Here is a 16,405-nt window from a genome sequence, read left to right as displayed (position 1 = left end):
TCACTTGGATGCACGTTGTATTCTGAAAATAGATGACTTAACTATACCAATGCAGATTGATGGATATGATTATATAACCATGACAGAGACATAGATACAAGGAGCAAAAGCTGGTATTGAAATATTCAGGGGTATATGACTTTCCGAAAGGACAGGCAGGAAGGAAAGAGTGGTAAATTAGCATTGTTAGTACAGGATGGAATATTTGATTTTTTTGATTTGATTTGTTTTGATTTATTATTGTCACATGTACCTACTAATTGCCATGCCAAGCAATGATGAATTTGGGTAGAATGCTTTCTATGGTACATCTACAGGAATTGGTAAAGTATCTTTATGGACGTGCCAAATATCCTTAGCTTCCTGAGGAAGTGGAGGTTCCTTGATTGTAGCATCAGTGTGGGCGGACTAAGATAAGTTCGTGAAATCAAGAAGTGATCAAAACATAGAACAGTGCAGTAGAGGCTCTTTGGCCCTCGATCTTGAATCATAAAATGTGGTTGGAGGTTTAAAAAAAAGGAAAGAAAACAGTGGTAGGAGTCATCTGTAGGCTCCCTAACAGTAACTATACAGTGAAGGAAACAATAAATCAGGAGTTAACGAGTGAACGTAACAAAAGCGGTACATTAATCTTGGGTGACTTTAATTGTCATGTGGATTGGGATAGTGAGATTGGCAGAGGAGTCCATGAGGAATAATTCATAGTGTGTAGTTTCCTGAACAATATGTCATAGGTACAACCAAGGATCAGTCTATTTTGGATGTAGCGATGTGTAATGTTAGAATAAAGGGTTCCATTACATGATAGAATTTAGCATTCATAAAGTAATAGAGATGTACAGCACAGAAACAGACCCTTCAATCCAACCTGTTCCTGCTGACCAGATATTCTAACCTAACCTAGTCCCATTTTCCAGCACTTGGCCCATAGCCCTCTAAACCCTTCCTATTCATGTCCCCATCCAAATGCCTTTTAAATGTTGTAAATGTACCAGCCTCCACCACTTCCTCTGGCAGCTCATTCCATACTTGCACTACCCTCTGTGAGAAAAAGTTGCCCCTTAGGTTCTTTTTAAATTTTCCCCTCTTATCCTAAACCTATGCCTCTAGTTCTTCACTCCCCCACCCCAAGGAAAAGATCTTGTCTATTTACCCTACCCATATTCCTCCTGATTTTATTAACCTCAGTTTGAGAGGGAATAACTTGGGGGTCAGAAACAACTGTGCAAAGCTTAAATAAGGGTAATTATAAAGAATGAGAGCAGGCCTGGCTGGAATGGACGAGGGAAGGAGTTCAGCAGCAAATATGGTTGAGGAACAATTGCAAACATTTGAAAAATAACTCATGGCTCACCATATAAACATATTCCAGTGAGGAAGAAAGATTGCAAAAAGGGGATAAGTAAACATGGTTAACCAGGGAAGTTAAGGATAGCATCAGATTGAAAGCAAAACTTACAATACAGTCAGTTCTGCTATAATATGGTAGTTCCATTCTCGTGCCATCCCGAGTTATAAGAAAATCATGTAATAGCAGCACCATTTAAACTAATGGGGCTAGAATCACCTTATAACCAATACACGCTTTAAAACTTCACACTTTAGAAACAGTGTACCCAATTCATCAATTGTGTTCCAGCAAATTTGTGTTAACGGCACGCGCATTATAGTAGAAGAACATATATGGTAAAGATTAATGGTAACCCAAGGATTAGTAACATTTTACAAACCAACAAAAGATGACAAAAGTAAAAGTAAAGAGGGAGAAAATAAACTTTGAAGATAAACTTGCAAGTAATATTAACACAGAAAGCAAGAGCTTCTTCAAAAATATAAAAAGGTAGCAAGAAGTCAAAGTGAGCATAGTTCCTTGGAAAATAAGGCCGGGGAAATAAAAGTGGGGAACCAGGAAATGGCAGAGAAATTGAATAAATAGTATGGATCTATCTTCACATTAGAAGACATTAATAGTATTCCAACATTACTGAATAATAAAAGGGATAAAAGAGGAGAGGAAATAAATGCAATAACTATCAGCGATTTTTGAGAAGATTTGTAATTCAGGTTGATGATAAGTCTGATGGCTCGCTGAGTTTGAAAGTTTGCTTTCAGACATTTTGTCACCATACAAGGTAACATCATCAGTGAGAGTTGCAAGTGCTCATGGGAAACTCATGGGGCTAAAGGCCAATAAGTCCACTGGATGAGGTATGTCCTAGAATATTAAAGGAAGGAGCTCTGGAGATAGTGGAAGCTCTGATGATATTTTCCAGCAATACTTAGATTCTGGAAAGCCACAGAGGATCGGAAAACTGTCACTATAACACTATTACTTCAAAAGGAAATTTATTAAAATTCTTTGAGGAAGTAACAAACATGACAGATCAAGGGAAAGCAGTGAGTGTGATATATTTGGGATTTTCAGAAGGCATTTCATTGGATCCTTAGATCTTTCAATTCTGGAGAAGTACTAGAGGATATGGAAATTGCCAATGTGACACCCCTATTTAAAAAGGGAATGAGGCAAAAAGTAGATCACCATAGGCCAATTAGCCAAACATTTATTATAATAAACATATTGGAATCAATTATTAAGGAAGTAATAGCAGCACATTTGAAAAATCATAGTCTATCCAAGCCCTAGATAAGTTGTATTTGGACTTCCAGAAGGCATTTGAAAAAGTATCTCATAAAATTAGATTACTTACAGTGTGGAAACAGGCCCTTCGGCCCAACAAGTCCACACCGACCCGCCGAAGCGCAACCCACCCATACCCCTACATATACCCCTTACCTAACACTACAGGCAATTTAGCATGGCCAATTCACCTGACCCGCACATCTTTGGACTGTGGGAGGAAACCGGAGCACCCGGAGGAAACCCACGCAGACACGGGGAGAACGTGCAAACTCCACACAGTCATTCGCCTGAGGCGGGAATTGAACAAAGGTCCCTGGTGCTGTGAGGCAGCAGTGCTAACCACTGTGCCACCGTGTGTTAAATCATAGTATAAGAGACCGTGACATTGGGGGTAGTATGTTGGTGTGGATAGATTATTTGCCAATGGGCGAGAAACAATATATGAGGATAAATGATTATTTTTCAGGTTGGTGATCTGTGACCATTTGGCTTCTGCGGGGATCAGTGCAGGACCACACTATATGCATATTAATAACTTGGAAGAAGGATGTGAATGTAATGTAGATAACTTTGCAGACAAAAATAGGTGAAAAGGTCAAGTTGTGAGAGGCATATAACCAGTTTGCAGAGAGGTGTTGGTCAGGTAAGTAAGTTAGCAAACATTGGCAAATAAAGTATGATGTGAAAAAAGTGAAGTTGTTCATTTTGGAAGGGAGAATGAAAGAACAGAGTATTATTTAAATGAAGACATTTTACAGAAAGCTGAACACAGTGTGACTTGGGGGTACTTCTGCATGAAACACAATAAGCTAGCAGCCGGCAAAGGGAATGCTTTCTCTTATTTCAAGGGAGTATAACAGGAGGGAAGTCTTACTGCAACTGGTGAGACCACATATGGAGCACTGTGAGAAGTTTGTTCCAGTTACTTAAAGAAACGTTTTATTTCATTAGAGGCATTTTAGGGAATGTTTAAGGGGGTGACTCCCCTTATGACCAAAGGTTAAAAAGGTTGGGATTCTAATCATTGGAGTTTAGAAGAACGTGAGGTGATCTCACTGAAACACTTAGGATTCTTAAGGGATTTGACAGGGTAATTGCTGAGAGGATGTTTCCCTGCATGGAACAGTCCAAGACCAGAGGGCATAGTCTCAGAATAAAAGAGTGCCAGTTTAAGACTGAGATGAGAAGGAATTTCTTTCCGTAAAGGATTGTGAATCTTTGGAACTCCTTGCTGCAGAGAGCTGTGGGGCCAGAGTCCTTGTGTATATTTATTAGTAGAGGAATCAAGCATTACAGTGAAGGGGCAGGAAAATGGATATGAAAAATGTCAGATCAGCCAATTTCCTATTGAATGGCAGAGCAGGCCTGAATGGGCGAACTGCTCACTCCTTTTCCTATTTCCAATGGTCTTATGGTCTATTATGATAAGGTACCACACATTATTCTATGTAGTAAGGAAAGAGCCCATGGTGTGAGAGGTAGTATGTGAACATACATAGAGAATTGGCTAACTAATTGAAGACAGAGAGTTGGGATAAGGGTGCAACATGTAACTAGTAGAGTACACTAGGGATCAGTATTGGAGCCATAATTATTAATAATATATATTATTGACTTGGATAAGGGAAGTGAATGTGTACTATTGCCAAGTTTTCAGATGACTCAAAAATAGGTGGTGAGGATGACACAAAGACTCTGCAAAGATTTGTAGATAGATTTTGTGAATAAGCAAAAACTCAGCAGTTGGAATATAATATTGGGAAATGTGACGTTATGTCCTTTGCAGGAAGAATGTAGGAGCTGAATATTATTCAAATAGAGAAAAATTTTAGAAAACTATGTAACTTGGGAGTCGTCATCCATGAACCATAAAAAGCTAGCATTAACTACAGATGCGGCAGTGTTAAACCTAATCCTAGGGAATGAAGCCAGTCAAGTGGCTGGCCTTCAGTGGGTGAGCATTTTGGGGATAGTGACCATAATAATGCAAGTTTCAAAGTCGTTATGGAAAGGAGTATGTTTAACACAGAAGTTAAGCATCTAAATTGAGAAGGCTGATTTCAATGTTATTAGCCAGAGTTTGGAAAACATAAACAGCTCCTCTCATGGTGCAATGGTAGTTCCCTACCCCTGAACCAAGAGACCCAGATTCAAGTCCCACTTCGGAATAGGTCTGCAAACATAGATTGGGAGCAGCTACTTGCAGGTGAGGCTACATTGGAAAGTGGGAGTCATTTAAAAATATTGTGTGAATTCAGGGCTATGTAGTCCTCTTAAAGGCAAAGGCAGTCAGTCCAGAGAATCCTGGATGTCTAGGGACAGTGAGAGCTTGATAAAGAAAAAGAAGGAAGCATATGTTAGGTACAGATCAATGGAAAGATGAGAAGCCCTTCAGAAGTATAAAGAATGTTGGAGATTGCTTAAAAAGGAAATTAGAAGAGTAGAGAGGGGCCATGAAGTATCTTTGGCAGGTGGGATTAAGAAAAATGCCAAAGCTTTTTCTAAGAATAAGAAGATTACCAGGAAAAATGTGGGACCTATTAGAGACCAAATGGACAATCTGTGCATGGAACCAGTGGATGTCAGTGAGATCTTAAGTGAATGTTCTTCATCTATATTCACAGAGAAGAAAGATATTGTAGCCAGGGGTATCAGTTGAGATTTCTGGATCACATTAAGATTAATAAGGAAGCGGTATTAGATATTTTAATGGGTATATAGTTGCATAGATCCCCAGGACCTGATGAAATTTATTCCAAGATTGTATGAGAGGCAAAGGAGGAAATTGGTGGTGGATATATTTAATACTTTACTGGTCATAGATGGTGTCAAATGTCAAATTAGGATAGCTAATGTTGTTCCTTTCTTCAAGAAGGACAGCAGGAATAGGCCAATAATTACAGATCAGTTAGTCTGACTTCAGGAGGAGGAAGATTATTGGAATGTGTTCTGAAGAGTAGGATTAATAAGTTTTTGTAAAGGCAAGGATTGATCAGCAATAGTCAGTGGGGATTTATCAGAGGAAGATCCTGTTTGATTAATTTAGTTGCTTTGTTTTTTAAAAGGTGACTAAATGTATTGATGAGGGTAGTGCAGTTGACGTGGTTGACATGGACTTCAGTCAGAACTTTGACAGGCTCCCACATGAAAGACTGGTTCAAAAGATGAGGGCTAATGGGATCTAAGGCAAGTTGACAAACTGGATCCAAATGTGGTATTCAAATAGAATGCAAAGGGTGATGGTAGAGGGATGTTTCATAATTGGAAACCTATTGGTATACCACAGGGATTGGTGCTGGGACCTTGCTATTTGGTATGTATATTAACGACTTGGATGTCAACATAGAAACTATCATTAGTAAATTTGCAGATGACATGAAAATTGATGGTGTTGACAGTAAGGGGAAGGTCTCAGGCTACAGTCTGTTATTAATTAGCTACTAAATCGGGCAGTGCAATGCTAAATTGGGCAGTGCAATGCAGACGGAATTTAGTCCTGGTAAGTACAAGGTAATGCATATTGAGATGTATCATAAGAGAAGGACATGTATAATGTATGTTATGTTCTTAGGGAGTACTGAGGAACAAAGAGACCTTGGCATACAAGTAGACAGGTGGTCAGCACAGGTAGACAGGGTGGTGAGACAGCATATGGGATGCTTTATTAGCCGCAGCATTGAATGCAGGAGCAAGGAAGTCTTGTTACAACTTTATAAAACATTTGTCGGGCAACAGATGGAATAGTGCGTTCAGTTCTGGTTGCCACAGTGTCAAAATAATGTACTGGAGATGGTGCAGAGTAGGTTCACCAGGATGTTGCCTGGGATGGAAAATCTCAGTTACGAAGAAAGACTGGAAAGGCTGGGTTCGTTTTCATTTGAACACAGGAAACTAAAGGGGGTTTTGACTAAGATGCACAAAATTACAAGAAGCACAGACAGAATAAATCATGAGAGTCGTGAGATGTGTCCAAGACCAGAGTGCATAAGTTTAATGTGTGGAGTAGGTAGTTTAGAGGAGATATGATGAATATATTTTTCACTGTTGCCTAGAGGGCAGTAGAGGCAGACACTCTTACAACTTTTTAAAAGCATCTGGATGAGTACTTAAAATTCAAGGGCACAGTGGAATTGATTAGATTACTTACAGTGTGGAAACTGGCCCTTGGGCCCAACAAGTCCACACCGGCCCGCCAAAGCGCAACCCACCCATACCCCTATACCTAACACTACAGGCAATTTAGCATGATCAATTCACCTGACCTGCACATCTTTGGACAGTAGGAGGAAACCGGAGCACCCGGAGGAAACCCACGCAGACACGGGGAGAATGTGCAAACTCCACACAGTCAGTCGCCTGAGTGGGGAATTGAACCCGGGTCTCTGGCGCTGTGAGGCAGCAGTGCTAACCACTGTGCCACCGTGCCGCCCAGGGTGTTTGTTGGTTAGTATAGACATGGTGGGACAAAGGATTTGTTCCTATTCTGTGTAACTCCATGAACGATATCCTGGCATTAGAGGCAGTCCAGAGAAGAGTCACTAGTCACCATGTCTACAGGTAAAACATGAGGTCTGCAGATGCTGGAGATCACAGTTGAAAATGTGTTGCTGGTTAAAGCACATTCCTGATGAAGGGCTTATGCCCGAAACGTCGAATTTCCTATTCCTTGGATGCTGCCTAACCTGCTGTGCTTTAACCAGCAACACATTTTCAACCAGGTCTACAGGGACTATTTTATGAGAAGAAGTTGAATAGGTTGGCTATTCAAACTCATTGGAGTTTAGAAGAAGAGGCAAGGTTATTGAAACATGAAAGATTCTTAGATTACTTGACATGGTAATGTAGAGAGATAATTTCCCCATCAGGAGAGTCTAGGACCAGCGGGCATAATCTGATAATTAGGGATCACAATTTAAAACAGGAGTCCAGAGGAATTCTTATCTCAGAGGATTGTGAATCTGTGGAATTCTTTACCACAGAGGGTTGTTGAGGCTGGTCATTAGGTATACTCAAGGCCGAGACAGACAGAATTTCTTTTAACCAGTAAGGAAACCAAGCTTTATTGGGAAAAGACAGGAAAGTCAAGTTGAAGATTATATCATGATCTCATTGAATGTTTGAGCAGGCCCAGGCTGAATGGTCTACTTCTGTTCCTATGTCTTATGATCTTATACGATGAAGAGTTGAATTGAAGTTTCTTCATTCAGACAACTGATGGATTTTTGGAATTCACTGTTAAAAACAGTAGAATATTCGGTTCATGAGGCTGATAAATTTCTCAACCTCATTCTCCTGCTTTCTCCCCATAGGCTTTCAGACCCTTGACAATCAAGAACCAATCTATCTCCATCTTAAATATACTCAATGACCTGGCTTCCACAGCCTTCTGTGGCAATGAATTCCACAGATACACCAATCTCTTGCTGAAGATGTTTCTCTTTATTTCCATTCTAAAAGGTCATCCCTTTACTCTAAGGCTGTGCCCTCAGGTCCTAGTCTCTCCTGGAAACATCTTCCCAACATCCACTCTGTCAAGGCTGTTCAGTATTCTGTCTGTTTCAATTAGAGTCCCTCCTCATCCTTCTAAACCCCATTGAGTATAAACCCAGAGTCCTCAAACATTCCTCATAAGTTGTTTTCCATTCCTGGGACCATTCTTGTGAATCTCCTCTGAACACGCTCCAGGGCCATTGCATCCTTCCTGAGATATGGGGCCCAAAACTGTGCACAATACTCCACATGTGGTTTGACCAGAGCCTTATAAAGCCTCAGAAGTACACCCCTGCTTTTATATTCAAGTCCTCTCAAAATAAATACCATCATTGCATTTGCCTTCCTAAACTGAGTCAATCTGCAAGTTTACATTGACAGAATCCTGAATTAGATATCCCAAGTCTCTTTGAACTTCAGACTTCTGGATTTTCTTTCCATTTAGAAAATAGCCCATGCCTCTATTCTTCACAGCAAAGTGCATGACCTCACATTTTCCCACGTTGTACTCCATCTGCCAGTTTTTTGCCTACTCTCCTAACCTGTCCAATTCTTTCTTCAGGCTCCCCACCTCCTCCATGCTACCTGTCTCTCGACCTATCTTTGTATCATCTGCAAACATAGCCAGCATGCCCTCAGTCCCTTCATCTAGATCGTTAATGTATAAATTGAAAATTTGTGGTCCCAACACTGAGCCTTACGGAACACCACTTGTCACTGGCTGCTATCCTGACAAAGGCCTTTTTATCCCCACTCTCTGTTTTCTACCAGACAGCCAAGCTTCTATCCATGCTAGCACCTTGCCTCTAACGCCATGAGCCCTTATCTTACTCAGTAGCCTTCTGTGCGACACCTTGTCAAAGGCCTTCTTGAAGTCCAGGGAGATAACATCCATTGGCTCTCCTTGGTCTAACCTGCTTGTCAGGCATGGCCTTCCCTTCATGAAATCATGCTGACTTTGCCTTATTTTACCGTACACTTCCAAGTATTCAGAAATCTCATCCTTCACAATGGATTCCAGGATCTTACCCATGACTAAGGTTTGGCTAATATGTCTATAATTTTCTGTCTTTTGCCTTACTCATGTTAGTGTCACTTTAGTGATTTCCCAGTCCTCTGGAACCCTCCCAGACTCTAGCGATTCCTGAATAATCACCACTAATGCCTCCACTATCTCTTTAGCTATCTCCCTTAGAACTCTGGGGTTTAGTTCATCTTGTCTAGGTGATTTATCCACCTTCAGGCCATTCAGTTTTTCTAGCACCTTCTCCTTGGTGATGGCCACCATACTCAGCTCTGCCCCTCATTCTTTTGAATTTTTGGGATATGCTCATATTTTCCATTGTGAAGACTGATACGACATAATTATTCAGTTCCTCAACCATTTCCTTGTTCCACATTACTATCTCTCCAGCATCATTTTCCAGCAGTCCACTGTCCATTTTTGCCCCTCTTTTGCCCTTTACATATTTAAAGAAACTTTTACAGACTTCCTTTATATTACTGGCTAGCTTATCTTTATATTTAAGCTTGTCCTTTTTTTTTGTTATGCTGTGTTGGTCTTTGAAAGCTTCCCAATCCTCTGGTTTCCCACTGCCCTTTGACACATTTTATGCTTTCTCTTTTGCTTTTATGCTCTCCTTGACTTCCCTAGTTAGCCACGGTTGCCTCATCCTCCCAGTACCAGGTTTCTTTTTCCTCCAGATGTCTGTTTGCTGTGTCTCATGAATTGCTCCCAGAAACCCCTGCTATTGCTGTTCCACTGTCTTTCCTGTTTGGCTCCTCTTCCAGTCAATTCTACCCAGCTCCCCCCTCATGCCTCTATTGTTATCTTTTTTCAGCTGTAATATCGTTATCTCTGATTCTCATAACCTTGATGCTGCATAAATTAAAACTCCTGCTCTCAGGATGACTAGTTTCACAACATTGAAACCTTGAACCTTCTGCAAAGTTATTGCATCTGATCAGAATTCTCTGCCTACACCCCTAGGTTTCTCTGTTTGACAACACTCCCCATGGTCTTACCAAAATGTAATCCCTCACATTTACCTGAGTTAAACTCCATCTGCCATTTCTCAGTTGACCAAGATCCCATTATACTCTTAGATAACCTTCCCTATCCACTCTACCACCAATTTTGGTGTCAACCACAAATTTACTAATCATGCCTCCTATATTCTGGTCCAAATCATTTATATAAATGACAAACAACAGTGCAATTGGCACTCATCCCTGTGGCACACATTGGTGACCTCTTTAAGCTTTGCTGATAAGATAGTCCTTCCATACTGGGGACCATCCTAGTAAACCTCTGAACTGCCTTCAATGAAATAATATTATTCCTTAAATAAGGGGACCAAAACTGCTCACAGTACTCCAGATATGGTCTCACTAGCGCCTTGTACAGTTGCAGTAAGACTTCCCTACTGTTATACTGCAATACACTTGAAATAAGGGCCAGCATTCCGTGAGTCTTCCTGATGACCTGCTGCACCCTGGCTGCTAGCTATCTGTGCTTTGTGAGCAAGTCCCCTCAAGTCCCTAGGTGTTGCAGCTTTCTGCAGTTTCTCTCCATTTAAATCACTTTCTGCTTTTTTTTTATTCTCCCTTCCAAAATGAACAACTTTACATTTTTCCATGTTATACTCCATTTGCCAAATCCTTGCCCACTTATTTAACCTATCAATATCTCTCTATAAACTATTTGTATGCCTTGCCATTAATTTCATCTTGGCCTCAACTCCACTCTCCTCATCTCAGTCTAAAATCTGCTACCCCTCATCTGAACACCATGTTCTAGATTGCCCAACAAGAGGAAACATCCTTTCTATGCCTACTTTGTTAATGCCTTTTAGCATTTTGTACGTATCAATTAGATTTCCTGTATTTCTTCTAATCTCCAGAGACTATAGCCTTAAACTGCTCAATCTCGCTTCATAAAACAAATCCTTCATCTCCCAAAACAATATACTGAACCTCCTCTGACCTGCCTCCAATACACTACATCTCCTCTCAAGTAAAGAGACAAAAATTGTACACAGTAATCCAGGTGTGATCTTACTGATGCCTTGTACAGTTGCAACATCACTTCTTTACTTGTATACTTTTTCCCTTCAGCATAAATGCCAAACTTTCATTGGTCCTCCTATTTCGTGCTGTACCTACATCTTATTTTTCCACAATTCATACACAAGGGCACACAGATCCCCCTCTGAACCATTTTTCTCTATTTAGATATTAAGTTGCATTTCTCTTCCTCCAACAAAAATGGATAACCTCACTTATTAAACTTCATTTGTCAAATTTTTACTCATTTGCCTAACCTATCTATATCCATTTGTAGATTCTTTATTCTTTTGTTGCAACTTACTTTCCCACCTATTTGAAAGTAATCTACAAATTTGGCTATAATATTTTCTATCCCATATCCAAGTCATTAATATAGATTATTAATAGTTTGGACCTGAGGATGAACCTTATGGCCCCCACTAGTTTGTTTCTACCAACTAGAAAAAGACCCATTTATCCAGACTCTCTGCTTGCTGTTGGTTAGCCAATCTTCTAACCAAGCCAATAAATTATTCCTAATCCCATGTTATTTTATCCAGTATATTAACCTTTTGTGCGGCGCCTTATCAAATGCTTTTGATAAGTGTTTTGAGGTCTGGCTTCATAGTCTTCCATTGAACTACTTTATTTCTGACTACAGAACTGCATTTCCCTTTCAAATAATTAAGTACTGTGGATGTTGGAAATCTGGAGCACGCACAGAGATATTGGAGAAGCTCAACCGTTCTGGCAGCATCCATGGAGAGAGAAAGAGTTAATATTTGTGTCCTCTGAAGTTCTGAAGAAATCAAATGTTAATTGTTCCTCTTTTCACAGATGCTGCAAGACCTGCAGAGTTTCTCCAGCATTTTCTATTTTTGTTCCCTTTCTAACAATGATATTGATTTCAACGTGGACTAGAACTGCTGGCAATTCACCTTCCCCAAATCAGAGTTCTCTGCTGTTACTCAGTGACATCCTTTACCTTGACACCAAGGACATGTGACAATAAAATCAAAATCCAAACAAGGACACAACACACCATCATGGATTGTTGTCTGTAGCTGCAAAAACATTTTTCACCATTAATTCCTTCACTATTGAATTACCAAGGCTTTCCCTGTTTTCCTTCAACCACCATTTCCACACCTCATACATCTGAACCATCTCTGGGCAGTGCTATGAAAATGTCACCAGACTAGAAGATCAGGTTAATATTCTGGAGATGTGTGTTCAAATCCCATTGTGCCAGAAGGGAAATTTAAATGCAATTGCTAAATCTGGAATTGAAAGCTAGTCATCATTAAGGTATCCATGAGACAACATTGGAAACTTCTAAATATCAATCCTGTTTACTAATATTCTTCAGGGAAGAAAACTTGCCAACATTATTGGTTTTGGCCTTCATATGAATTCAGGCCCACACAAATGTGGTTAAATGCTGGCCTTGTTAGTGGTGCCAACAATTTCTAACAGAATTTTTTTAAAACTGGCTGGAGGAATGATCACCCTTGTTAGTATTCAAATCTAAGTACTAGTTGGAGAGTTGGATGCTCTTTGAAGAGTTTGTACTACCTACCTGTAGCTTTGTAAAAGCCTGATATGTTTAGTTATCCCAGGAAACACTTAAACTGCAGCTTGACCAATTCTGGAAACACTTACCCTCACAAATATAGTTCAGTGACATCAGCTGCTGTTCAAGTTCTGAAACCTGAAGCTAAAACTGATGCAAATGATATTATTTCCTGCACAAGCAATTATCTAATAAAGAATAAGCATCCTACAGTACCCATTTTAATGCTCTTCCTTTACTAATTAGATACACCTAGCCACTGTAAAAAAATCCTAATATACCATACTCATACACACTATTCAATTTATTTCATTAGTGAATTAGTTAATAATTTGTGTAGTAAAAGTAATATAATTGAAACATTCACTTTTCTAGTTTTGAGATAGGACAAGGAAAACCAATTACTGGAGACTAATAAAAGTGATCAAAGATGGTTTCCTCGATCCCCTTGTGTACCAAATTCCCCTGTGAATCAAATTCTCAACTTCACACTTTGTCTAAATCTCACTGAGGCAATGATTTCCTCACTATGTACCTTTTACTGAAATTTGCCAATCTAGTGTATGTACTGTTGCTACATGAGTGGTGGAGAGAATGGATGTTTGTATGTGTGGTGCCAATCAAGCAGGCTGCTTTGTCCTGGATGGTGTCAAGCTTCCTGAGTATTGTCAGAGCTGCACCCGTCCAGACAGGTGCAGAGTATTCCATCGCACTCCTGACTTGTGCCTTGTAGATGGTGGACAGGGTTTCAGCAGTGAGGAGGTGAGTTACTTGTGGCAGGATTCCTAGACTCTGACCTCCTATTGTAGACACTATTGTAGACCGTATCAATGCCTGGCATTTGTGTGGTGTGATTATTACTTGTGAAAGGGTTCAAGCAGAGGAGACTGAGGGGGTACATGATATAGATGTATAAAATTATGAGGAGCACAGGTAGGGTACACAAGAAGAAAATTTTCTCCTTGATAGATGGATCAGTGACAAGGGGCACAGTTTCCAGTAAGGAGCAAGAGGTTTAGAGGGGATGGGCGGAAACATTTTTCTCCCAGATGGAGAATCTGGGATTCACTGCCCATTTGGGTGGTTGAGGCAGTAACTGTTATAATATTTAAGAAGTATTTAGATATATGTTTGAATTTGTCAAGATATACAAGTAAAAAAGTAAAAGTAAAAAATGTAAAAAATGAGGTCTGCAGATGCTGGAGATCACAGCTGCAAATGTGTTGCTGGTCAAAGCACAGCAGGTTAGGCAGCATCTCAGGAATAGAGAATTTGACGTTTCGAGCATAAGCCCTTCATCCTGATGAAGGGCTTATGCTCGAAACGTCGAATTCTCTATTCCTGAGATGCTGCCTAACCTGCTGTGCTTTGACCAGCAACACATTTGCAGCAAGATATACAAGGCTAGGGACCAAGTACTAGAAAATGATATCAGAATATTTAGGTGGTTGTTTTGGCCTGTGCAGACTCAGTGAGCTAAAGGGTTAACAGACCTCAATGACTATGACTATTACTGAACAAGTCTGAAATCTGACTTGATGAAGGATATTTTGTTTCATTTTATTCAGTAAGGTGGTCGTTCACTGAATCACAAGCCTGCAATGTTGCAGTATGGTTTGAACAATAGAATATGATAAAGAGAATAAACCAAACTATTTACATATAACACAGTTTGAAAAGTTTTGAAACACACAGTAAATATGCAATTCCATCTATGTCAACACCATTACTTTATAATATTCGACCTCCATTCTCTTTTCTATCATGTCTATTAGTTTCACTTATTTGTTTCTTTCAATCTCCACTCTTGAAACTATGATAGCACTTTCTTCAGGGGCAAGGCAAGTGTTTCATACATCTAACCTCAACCAGGACTTCTGTGAAGAGGAAACAAAAATATTCCAATCTATAAGATTTTCACTGACCAAAAATAATCAATTCCTGATTTTTCTAACAGAAAGAAATCTTATGCTCTTTAATATGCATGTATGCTTGTAAAACTCTTCTAATGAAATTCCCATTTTTATTCCAGGGACTGACTCTCTCATGTTACCTTAAAAAGCCATGTGCCAGAATGCTGACAAGTATATCATTCAAACCCCCTCACATGCAGAACAAAACCCACATGCTACCAGTTCAAAATCCAACCTGTAAAATAAATGATATTTAGTAGATATTCTTACATGTCTTATAACATAGATTGCATGACCAGAAAGTTTCCAAAATCTTTAGTTTGTATCTATCACCATCGGGAATCAAGTGCCATGTTAAATACAGAATCTTGTTCCATGAAGTAGTCAACTTGTTTGTATTGCTTCTGATATCATTGAATAAATTGTCCCACATGCCAAATCTTTAATATTTCGAATTATTTTAACTTCTAAAAGAAAAAAGACTTGAATTTGTATAGCAACTTTCAAAACTCAGAAAACCCCATATTATTTTAGCCAATAAAGTACATACTTCTTTGAGGTGACATGGTATGCAAATTAGGCACAGCAAGCTCCCAGTGACATCATTACAGGACCATCTGTTTCTTATTATAATGTTTATTGAGTAATTAGATATTCGCCCCAACAGTGGGGATAATTCCCTTGCTTTTCTTTAAAGTAGTCCTACTGAAAGAATAGATGAGTAATCATTTTAATACCTCACTTTGAAACATAACAACTCTAAAGTGCAATTCTCCCTCAATAATGTAGTGGAGTGTCAGCTTTGTTTTTTGTGATGATGCTGCTCCTTTAACAAGGTTATGTTGATCTTGTTTTTTTCAGAAGGGGCTGTAAAAGGCAGAGGTGCCAATATGGCTACCAGAGATGGCCTAAGTCAACAATCAGGGGAGGTCTTTAGATTTTCTTTTAAACAGTTGTACAATGAAAGGGGAGTGGCCAGTTCTCCCAGTTCAGGAACTTTCCTAGTTTGGTTTAGTTTTCACATTTAGAAACTGCTGAGGACAGAGAAGCAGCTACAGTGAAAAGAGGTTCCATGCTTCAGCAAATGCTCCCTGGTGGATCCTCTCTCTCTAACATCTCTCCTGGGTTTGAAATTACATTTTTTGCCATGAGTTGTGATTATGGGATGTTGCAAGAAATTAGAACAGCATCATTAAGTTGTGATAGAGTAAGTTGGATTTTCAGATAGGTTAAGTTATTCTATATTATACTGTTTTGTTTGTGTTTCATTCAGTAAGTCTATAAATAAATTCTGTTTTGTTTAAAACTGAGCAGTTTGACCAGCTGCGTCACTTCTGAAATATCCACCTTACATCTGCTTAAAACAACTAAAAAGGTTAGGGTCTGGGTTACCATCTTAAAACATTTTGAGGGGGTCTAGCCTGATTCATAACAGTACTCAAGTTTTTGAAGTGGCTCTTAAATCCACTACCTTATGACTTAGCTTAGAGTTAGATTAGATTAGATTACTTACTTACAGTGTAGAAACAGGCCCTTCAACCCAACAAGTCCACACCGACCTGCCGAAGCACAACCCACCCAGACCCATTCCCCTACATTTGCCCCTTAACCTAACACTTAGCAAGGCCAATTCACCTAACGTGCACATTTTTGGACTGTGGGAGGAAACCGGAGCACCCAGAGGAAACCCACGCAGACACAGGGAGAACGTGCAAACTCCACACAGTCAGTCACCTGAAG

General features: G+C 39.7%; 1 protein-coding gene across 1 annotated transcript in view; it reads left to right on the top strand.

Moving 5' to 3' along the window:
- Positions 1–16,405, top strand: part of LOC132829788 (uncharacterized) — a 104,351-nt gene that overhangs the window by 27,770 nt on the left and 60,176 nt on the right. The gene's annotated exons all lie outside the window — the stretch shown is intronic.

This window comes from Hemiscyllium ocellatum, chromosome 2, assembly GCF_020745735.1.
Source record: "Hemiscyllium ocellatum isolate sHemOce1 chromosome 2, sHemOce1.pat.X.cur, whole genome shotgun sequence".
Classification (NCBI taxonomy): Eukaryota; Metazoa; Chordata; class Chondrichthyes; order Orectolobiformes; family Hemiscylliidae; genus Hemiscyllium; species Hemiscyllium ocellatum.
Note: the sequence above shows the minus strand (reverse complement) of the source record. Positions and strands in the feature narration are given on the sequence as shown.